Genomic DNA, 8,594 nt, shown 5'->3' with positions numbered 1-8,594 from the left:
AGACCAAACTGGCTAACACGATGAAACCCCGTCTCTACTAAAAATACAAAAAATTAGCTGGGCGTGGTGGTGGACGCCTGTAGTCTCAGCTACTCGGGAGGCTGAGGCAGGAGAACGGCATGAACCTGGGAGGCGGAGCTTGCAGTGAGTGGATATCGTGCCACTGCACTCCAGCCTGGGTGACAAAGCAAGAGTCCATCTCAAAAAAAAAAAAAAAAAAAAGAAGGAAAAGAAATTAAAGCCAAAGATTAGATAGCAAAGGCAAGTTGGAGAAATCCTTTAAAGGATCATGAATGGGCCTGCAATACTGCCAAAGTTTTACTAGCCACTATTCCCTTTGGTTTCTAAAGATTGGAAAAAAATACAACAATGTAAATAAAATATTGATAAGGCTATAATGTCATACTATGAAAAATTTGAAAAACATTTAAATAATATTCAGGCTTATCAGAAGAAAGTTATACTAATCACCAAAATGATATTCTCCTTAACTCAAGCTTTGTAAATGGATTAAGTGAAGAATTGTCTTTTTATAACAAAAAGACAACACCCTATTTGGGGAACCTCTCAAACTCATGATCTAGTTAATTTTGCTGATCAAATGTCCAGTACTCTAACCCAGAAATAAAAGGAAAGAGAAGTTAAGCAGGGAGGAAAAGCAAATAAGATCATGAGTTTACAATTAAAACAATTGTCCAACCAATTTGTAACCCCTAAACAGCCTAAAAAGTTCCCAAACTGACCTAATCCCCTGCTTTGCAATTACTGAAAAAAGCCTGAATATTTCAAAATGGATTGTAGAAAATTACAATGGAAATGAGAGCAACAAGTCAAAGAAAAAGAATAAGGATGCTCTGAGGAAACCAAATGGACCTTTTCTTACCTCCTTATAAATACCTTAGGGAAGGTTAGAATTAATTTAAATGGAGACCAAACACAAACTCTTAATGACACTGGAGCTACATTATCAGTGATATATCTCACCTTATTATGAGGTTACATTTCTCGGAGTAAAAAACCAGTACAAATCATGGGTGAAACAAATACTCCTATATCACTATATCAATCTCAACCCTATAGTTTTTCAGTTAGCTCCCCTAGAGGGAACCTAACATGTCTTCCTCTTTGCCCCCTCAGCCTCCAACCATCTGATAGGGAGAGATTTCCTAGAGTTATATAATACTCACATATCTTTCTTTCAAAAGGGGGAAGGCCGGGTGCTGTGACTCATGCCTGTAATCCCAGCACTTTGGGAGGCTGAGGCTGGCAGATCATGAGGTCAGGAGATCGAGACGATCCTGGCCAACATGGTGAAAACCTGTCTCTACTAAAAATACAAAAATTAGCCAGTCATGGTCGTGTGCACCTGTAATCCCAGCTACTCGGGAGACTGAGGCAGAAGAATCACTTGAACCTGGGAAGGGGAGGTTGCAGTGAGCTGAGATCGTGCCACTGCACTCCAGCCTGGTGACAGAGCAAGATTCCATCTCAAATGAAAAGGAGGGGGGATATATTTAGAATTAGAAGATAAAATAGAATTATTAGGTCCAAAATTTTCTCAAATTCTGATGCTTTTAAATCACAAATAGCAATTAATATTATCATGAAGGAAAGTAGATTGTTAAATAATGAAGAATTATGTAGCAAGAGCTGTTAAAAATAGTACTTGAGTGCTTCCTTCAATAGCACATATAATAAAATTGAGATGACAGCGAAGATTAGCATGTCCCCTGCATAAAGATGATATGCAAATTCATGAAATGTTCTATATTTTATATTAATAAAAGTTTTTTTTAAAGATTAAAACTAGTACTTGATCAATTGTGATCAAAATTCTCCACCAATATTGGAAAAATTATCTTAGCTGCCCCAATTAAAATTCAAATAAATCCATCAAAACCTTTTCCAAACCTTAAACAATATTCTCTAAGATCAGAGGCATAGGAAGGGATAAGACCTATTGGATTATATGAAAAGAGGCTTGATTATTTTTTATACAAGCTCATACTCCAAACAGTAGAGGGTGGAGATTTGCACAGAATCTGAGGGCAATTAATAACATAGTCATTCCTCACATCCAATGGTTACCAAACCTGCATACGTGTTGACTGCCATCTCAACTGAAGGTGTGTTCTTTACTGTAAGAGACCTATGTGGCTCATTCTTCAGCATTCCTGTGGATAAAGATAATCAATTTCTCTTTACGCCTTCACTTGGGAAGATAGACAATACACATGAACAGTTATGCCTCAGGGATATACTGAGAGTACAACTTATTTTTCAGAAATATTTATAGCAGACCTTTCAGATGTTGACTTCCTTAAGAAATACACCTTGATACAGTATGGAGACAATTTACTTCTGTGCTCAGGAGATAAACAAACCTACATAGAGGATGGAATTTATTTATTACAATGATTAGTTTCAAAGGAACACAAAGCCTCAAAGAAAAAACTTCAATTCTGTCAAAAATAAGTAAGATATTTAAGTTAACTAATATCAAAGGAAAGCCTCTATCAATTCAGCTAGAATAAAAAGAATATTGGGCTGAGTGTGGTGGCTCACACCTGTAATCCCAGCATTTTGGGAGGCCGAGGCAGGCAGATCACGAGGTCAGGAGTTCAGACTCAGCCTGGCCAAGATGGTGAAACCCCATCTCTACTAAAAATACAAAAATTAGCTGAGCGCAGTGGCAGGCGCCTGTAATCCCAGCTACTCGGGAGGCTGAGGCTTGCACCCAGTGGGAAGAGGTTGCCGTGAGCTGAGATCGCGCCACTGCACTCCAGCCTGGGTGACAGAGTGAGACTCCGTCTCAAAAAAAAAAAAAGAATAAAAGGAATATTGGCCTTCCATACCCCCAAAACTAAGAAACAACTGAGAGAATTTTGGGAGTTAACAGGATACTGAGGAAACTGAATTCCAAACTTCTCCTTAAAAACTCAACCTTTATATACTCTTTTTAAATAAGGTAAACTAGACCCCCTGGAATGAACAGAGGAAAATCAGTTAACATTGGAAATTTTTGGTTTTTTTTTTGAGACAGAATCTTGCTGTTGCCCAGGCTGGAGGGCAGTGGTGCAATCTCAGCTCACTGCAGCCTCCACCTCCTGGATTCAAGTGATTCTCCTGCTTCAGCCTCCCAAGTAGTTGGGATTACAAGTGCATGCCACCACACCTGGCTAATTTTTGTATTTTTAGTAGAGATGGGGTTTCGCCATGTTGGCCAGGCTGGTCTCAAACTCCTGACCTCGGGTGATCTGCCCTCCTCAGCCTCCCAGAGTGCTGGGATTACAGGGGTGAGCCACCACCCCTGGCTAACACTGGAAGAAATTTAAGAGTCTTATAGATGCCCCAGTGTTAGGGTATCTAAATTGTAACATTTCGTTTTCATTGTTTGTTCATGAACTGCCTTAGGCATTCTGACTCAAAAACATGGAGATCAAAATAGACTTGTAGGATACTACAGTCAACAACTGGACCCCACAGCTAAAGAACTGCAACCTTGCATGACAGCAATAACCGCTACTGTCCCTACAGCGACCAAACAAACAGTGATAGGATCTCCCCTCACTGTCTTCATTCCACATTCTGTGGAAGCACTTCTCAACTTGCACCACATTTAACACTATTCAGTTAGTAGACTGGCTTCTCATAAAAAGTTCTTCTTTCTGCTCCCCAATCAATCTCCAGATGTAAAAGTCTAAATTTTTCTAAATTCAACTGCCCCTGCCTTCAGATGAAACACCACATGATTGCATACTCTTAACCAATCGGCTCCTCTCCTAGGATGGACCTGCAAGAAACCCTCCTTACTAATGCTGAGGTTATTTGGTTTGCAGGTGGATCTTACTTAAAGGGTAGATCTGAAATTTACCACGCAGGTGATGCTGTAGTATCCTTGACTGAGGAAATAGAAAATGCATATCTTCCAGGAGAGATCTCAGCTCAAAACGCAAAGTTAATAGCATTAATTAAAACCTGTCAATTGGCAAAAGGAACAACTGCTAATATATATATACAAATAGCTGATAGGCTTTTAGAGTAGCTCATTACTTTGGAATGCTATGGAAATAAAGATGATTTTTAACCTCTTCTGGTCAGTCCACAAAAAATAGACACCTTATTTCAGAATTATTGGAAGCTATATTATTGCCCAAATCATTACCCTTTATCAAGATTCCAAGCCATTCAAAGTCAAATATTTCAGAAAGCAAAGGAAATCAATTAGCAGATAGTACAGCAAAAAGGGCTGTACTAAGCGCATCTGAACAAGAAAACCCATTTTAGCTTTTAAGAAAGCACTTGATTTTGATATAAAATTAGCTCAATCCAAAGCTCCAAAAACAGAACAAGAAAATTGGGAAAGTAAAGGGGGAATGTACTTGTCTGAGACTGGGCTATGATATGGACCAAATGGTCTACTTATGCTTCCAAACAAATTACAGTTATCTTTCTTAACTCATGTGCATGATTTAACTCATTGGAGCCCTGATAAAATGATTGCTTGGGAAAAACAAGATTATTGGAAATCTCCAACTGTTGCTCATAAGGTGTATAATTGCTGCCACATCTGTCCAAAAAAATAATCCAGGGAAACCTTTACATAGTTCTCTGGGTCATTTTCCTTTACCAGAAAGCCTAATTGAGGTATGGCAACTAGATTTTATTCAGCTACCAGGAATACAAGAATATAAGTAGGTTCTAGTAACAGTTTGTACGTTTTGTCATAGGGTGGAAGTATTTCTATGCAGAAGAGCAACAACCTTAGTGATAAGTAAAATTCTTTTAGAAAAAAATTATTGCAACATGGGTAGTCCCCCTAGAACTTCACAGTGACAGAGGACAGATGTGCTCATTTTACTGGACAAATAATCCAGTCAGTATGTAAAATCTTGCTCATTCTCCAATGTTTCCATTTTGCCTATCACCCCCAGTCACCTGGGACAGGTAAATGCACAAACAGAATCACCAAAACTCAACTGGCAAAAATTAACCGAGATTTTAAAAATTCCCTTGGCCAAGGCCGGGTGCAGTGGTTCACGCCTGTAATCCCAGCACTTTGGGAGGCCAAGGTGAGCGGATCACCTGAGGTCGGGAGTTCGAGACCAGCCTGACCAACATGGAGAAACCCCATCTCTACTAAAAATACAAAATTAGCTGGGCATGGTAGCACATGCCTGTAATCCCAGCTACTTGGGAGGCTGAGGCAGGAGAATTGCTTGAACTTTGGAGGCAAAGGTTGCGGTGAGCCGAGTTCACGCCATTGCACTCCAGCCTGGGCAACAAGAGTGAAACTCCATCTAAACAAAAAAAAAAAAAAAAAAAAAGAAGAGAAATTCCTTTGGCCAAAAGCTCTTCCATTGGCTTTGCTTAACCTAAGATTGACCCTTTTTGGTAAATGTCAGTTGTCTCCATTTGAAATTATTACAGGCACACCTATTAAATTGTCTCTAGGAAACTGTGAATCTATGATATTAAAAGGGGATATGTTCTATTATTGCAGTAGCCTTATAAGGCAGCTAACTAAAAACTGTAAGTTAGTAAAAGACTCTTTCCACACTGAGCTCCCAGGAGACAAAAAAACTCAAGGACTATGGACTTCAACCAGGAGATTTTGTTGATTGGAAATGCTACTTTTAAAGGACTCTTACCAATCAAGGTGGAAGGAATCTTATCAGGTACCCCAAAAACTCTTGTGCCAACCAGTGATTCCTGGATATATATCACCATGTAAAGAAAGCCATTTTGCCCATTTGGACTTCATCTCAAACCAGTGAGCTAAGATGGAAATTCTCCAGAACCAACAAGAACAAGAAAAAGATGACATCTGAGGTAGTCAGCTTTCCCAAGACACTGGACCAGGCCTGTATCTCTAAATGAATATTTAATTTTATTTTATTAAACTCATTTACTGCCGGAAAATGTTTAATGTTAATGATGACTAATAGATGGAGAAGGTGTTCACTTGCAAGTTCTCACCAAATTTCTTTTTTTTGAGATGGAGTCTCACTCTGTCACCCAGGCTGGAGTGTGGTGGCATGATCTCGGCTCACTGCAACCTCTGCCTCCCAGGTTCAAGCAATTCTTCTGCCTCAGTCTCCTGAGTACCTCGGACTACAGGCGCCCACCACCACGCCCGGCTAAGTTTTGTATTATTATTAGAGACAGGGTTTCGCCATGTTGGCCAGGCTGTTCTCGAACTCCTGACCTCGTAATCTGCCTGCCTTGGCCTCCCAAAGTGCTAGGATTACAGGTGTGAGCCACTGTGCCCCACCTATCAAATTTCTTTCTTTTCATTCCTAGTTCTTATGTTTTTCTGCCACTGTCACCAGCTATTGTCCATGAAGCAAATCTCTTCTTGGAGAGGCTCAGGACAATGCAAATGGATTAGAGAAAACACTTGTTGGGTGTGTGGTCTTATGCCCTTTCTGGTGGTTTTGGCTTAACATGGTGGATATCTCCTTTCCAAGAACAAGATTGGGTAGAATGTCAGAAATATATCCACAAAAATTAGCTGGGCATGGTGGCGGGTGCCTATAATCCCCACTACCCAGGTGGCTGAGGCGGGAGAATTTCTTTCTTTTTTTTGAGACGGAGTCTCGCTCTGTCGCCCAGGCTGGGGTGCAGTGGCTCAATCTCGGCTCACTGCAAGCTCCGCCTCCCGGGTTCACGCCATTCTCCTGCCTCAGCCTCTCCGAGTAGCTGGGACTACAGGCGCCCGCCACCACGCCCGGCTAATTTTTTGTATTTTTAGTAGAGACGGGGTTTCACCATGGTCTCGATCTCCTGACCTTGTGATCCGCTCGCCTCGGCCTCCCAAAGTGCTGGGATTACAAGCGTGAGCCACCACGCCCGGCCTGAATTTCTTGAATCTGGGAACCAGAGGTTGCAGTAAGCCAAGATCATGCCACTGCACTCCAGCCTGGGCAACAGAGTAAGAAAAAGAAAGAAAGAAATATATCTGTATTTCTCAAGAATACTCATTGGTGCTTAACACTAGCATGACTAGAAATGATAAGTATCACTGGCCTTTTAATAATTTTTTTTTTTTTGAGACAGAGTTTTGTTCTTGTTGCCCAGGCTGGAGTGCAATGGCACGATCTTGTCTCACTGCAACCTCTGCCTCTTGGGTTCAAGTGATTCTTGTGCCTCAGCCTCCTGAGTAGCTGGGATTACAGGCATGCTCCACCACACTCGGCTAATTTTTGTATTTTTAGTAGAGACGGGGTTTCACCAGGTTGGCCAGGCTGGTCTCAAACTCCTGACCTCAGGTGATCTGCCTGCCTCGGCATCCCAAAGTGCTGGGATTACAGGTGTGAGCCACTGTGCCCGGCCAATCATTTTTTTTTTTTTTTTTTTTGAGAAGTAGTCTCACTCTGTCACCCAGGCTGGAGTGCAGTGGCGTGATCTTGGCTCACTGAAACCTCCATCTCCCAGGCTCAGTCTACAGGTGGCCACCAGCACACTCAGCTAATTTTTGTATTTTTAGTAGAGACAGGGTTTCACCATGTTGGCCAGGCTGGTCTCAAACTCCTGAGCTCAAGTGATCCACCCACCTTGGCCTCCCAAAGTGCTGGGATTACAGGCATGAGCCACTGTATCTGGGCCTTTTAAATAATATTTTATAGGAGGCTGAGGCAGGCACATCACTTGAAGTCAAGAGTTCGGGACTAGCCTGGCTGACATGGTGAAACCCCATCTCCACTAAAAATATATATATATATATAAATTAGCCAGGTGTGGTCATGCATGCCTGTAATCCCAGCTACTCCAGAGGCTGAGGTAGGAGAATCGCTTGAACCCAGGAGGTGGAGGCTGCAGTGACAGGAGATTGCACCACTGCACTCCAGCCTGGGTAACAGAGCCGGACTCTGTCTTAAAACAAAACAAAGCAAAACAAAACTTTAAAAGCAAAGGAGCAAAGGACATAGGGACATAGGAAGGCTTTTCAGAAAAAGAGGCCAGTTCATTAGCTTTATGGCTGGTATTGCCCAAAATGAGAGGTAAAACAACTCAATTTCAAGATAGTATAACACAAATTTGGGATGGTTTTATCTGGCTTACTCCCTATTCGGTCAGCTCAGTCAGCTTGCCCCTAAATGTTGAGAATGAAAGAATTACACTAAGGATACACAACCCAGTAGTACAAGAGATATGGGATGGATACTTAAGGAACAGTGCATCCACACCATTATATTACACAGTATTGATTGACATGCTACTGAAGAGGCACAGGTATTTACTGGTGTTAGGTACAGTAAGTTCCTTTTCAAAGAGTCAGCTTGTTCAGCTTCCTTGCTCCTTGTTCTCTATTTTCAAGCCTAATTTCCTCATTCTTTGTACCTCTCCTTGCCCCTAGTTATGGTAAGTAACCTTCCTGCCAGCCCTAATCTGTAATTCGCATCTATCCCTTCAGCTACCCACTCTGCAATTGCTCGTCCCACCAAAACATCCTTCCACCTTTACTGTGCCCTAACATGACCAAACATGCCTTGTACTGTAACAAACAGTCTCTCTCTTCCCACCTAATTAGCCCTATTCAATTTTAAACAGTAGCCAACTGGGTCAGCTTAGATAGTGTGGTCCGACTCCAG

At 41.5% G+C, this 8,594-nt stretch overlaps 1 non-coding gene across 1 annotated transcript; it reads left to right on the top strand.

The window, feature by feature from the left end:
- Nucleotides 1-1,670: 1,670 nt before the first annotated feature.
- LOC116457199 (U6 spliceosomal RNA) lies at nucleotides 1,671-1,775 on the top strand. The gene has a single exon (XR_004244959.1). It is a non-coding gene; the product is annotated as a U6 spliceosomal RNA (small nuclear RNA).
- Nucleotides 1,776-8,594: the final 6,819 nt, after the last annotated feature.

The sequence above is a fragment of the Hylobates moloch genome, unplaced genomic scaffold, assembly GCF_009828535.3.
Source record: "Hylobates moloch isolate HMO894 unplaced genomic scaffold, HMol_V3 SCAFFOLD_17, whole genome shotgun sequence".
In the NCBI taxonomy this organism is placed as follows: domain Eukaryota; kingdom Metazoa; phylum Chordata; class Mammalia; order Primates; family Hylobatidae; genus Hylobates; species Hylobates moloch.
The sequence above is the reverse complement of the archived record's forward strand: the minus strand, read 5'-3'. Positions and strand labels throughout refer to the sequence as shown.